Genomic DNA, 1651 nt, shown 5'->3' on the forward strand with positions numbered 1-1651 from the left:
GTTGCTTAGATAACATTGCTAACTGTTTGCCAGTGCTGTCGTGCTAAAGGCGTCTGTGGGCCTATGTCAAGCTGCCTCTTTCGAAGAGCAGCTTTTACCTGCCGCTGTCCTTCATCAAACTATTGATGAAAAATAAAACATTATTATTATTATTATTATTATTATTATTATTATTATTATTATTATTATTATTATTATTATTATTATTATTATTAACTATGCTCGACAAGATGATGATAATGATGACGATAAAAACTTTATTGGGGTCGCAATGTGTTGCCCTCGATAGGCACATCACTGCCTTTACCATATCGTCTCATCGCACGGACATATAAAATCATAGAAACGCGCATCGGCCAGCGCTCCCCGTTCCAGCAGACAAACTCCCGTAGCGAAATTTGACGCACAATTTTTGTTGTGTAGGTCACAGTAAGAGTTAAAGCTTCAATTCCTGTGTCTCTCCTTGATATGCGTCCGTGGGCGTATGTGCATTATTCTCTTCTATCAATTGACTACAAGTGTAACACCTGTCCAGGGCGAGTGTCCAAGGTAAGTGCTCAACAGGGGCACTGCGTTTCACCTGACGCGTCCTAAACAACCTAAAATCAGTTTGATATTCTATTACCAATGAGTACATTATTAGTCAAAAGCTTTATGAATACTAAATTGAAGTTTTTTTAGGCTGGAATGGCAAAAACAACCGTGCAGCAAGACATTTCTACGCAAATATACAGCTTTAGAAGTCAATCAACCAGTATAGCCTAACTACTAAAATGTAACACATAGCACACGTTAGCCTTTTCAGCAAAAAACAATCACACGTATAGGCAGTTTGTCACAGAAGCAGACGCATGGTATCAGTCCGTCGCCCTCCTGCCGGCCGCACAGTAGCAGACGAACAGGTTATAGGTAGCGCCACCTACGGCGAGCGATTGAACGAGAGCGGGGACACGCGCTCCCATAGGAACCCCGCTATCTGAACAGGTCAGGAGTGTAGTAGGTCATGACCAAGACAACACTGCGTCTCCTTCTTTTCGTGACGGAGGGATGCCGGACGCGCTGAAACGCACATGCGTCAAAGCAGCGCGGCGCGCGTCTGCGAGTATATGGCAGGACTGGTGCCTGGCGTGACAACGCCTGCGTGACGCGACGAAATGAACGCCGCCGAGCATGCGCACCGCGTCACGTCGAAATGTATTGGCGCGTTGACTGGCATGTAGTCATGTTTTCACATATCACGCATCTCATGATTATCATGTTTGCACCAATTACATACTTTCGTCATGCATTGGCGTCAGGTAATACGAAATTCGGCATATGTTAAGCTAGCGATACGGCCCCGAGCGCGTCATCAGTGTGGCATGTAGTCAAGTTGTTACATGACAGGAATGTCGTGATTATCATGTGTGGATGTGTCATTTACCTATCTCGTCCGTTCGCGTCACGTAATACCAAGTTTTGTACATGTAAAGCTAGCGAAACAGCCGCGAGCGCATCATGAGCGCAGCATGTAGTCATGCTGTTTATAACACACATCTCATTTTTATCCTGTTTGCACCAGTATCATGCTTTCGTCATCCATTCACGTACCGTAATACCAAATTTTGTATAAGTGAAGCTAACGAACGGCCGCCAGTGCATCGTGAGCGTG

The sequence above is a fragment of the Rhipicephalus microplus genome, chromosome 4 (assembly GCF_043290135.1).
Source record: "Rhipicephalus microplus isolate Deutch F79 chromosome 4, USDA_Rmic, whole genome shotgun sequence".
Lineage (NCBI taxonomy): Eukaryota > Metazoa > Arthropoda > Arachnida > Ixodida > Ixodidae > Rhipicephalus > Rhipicephalus microplus.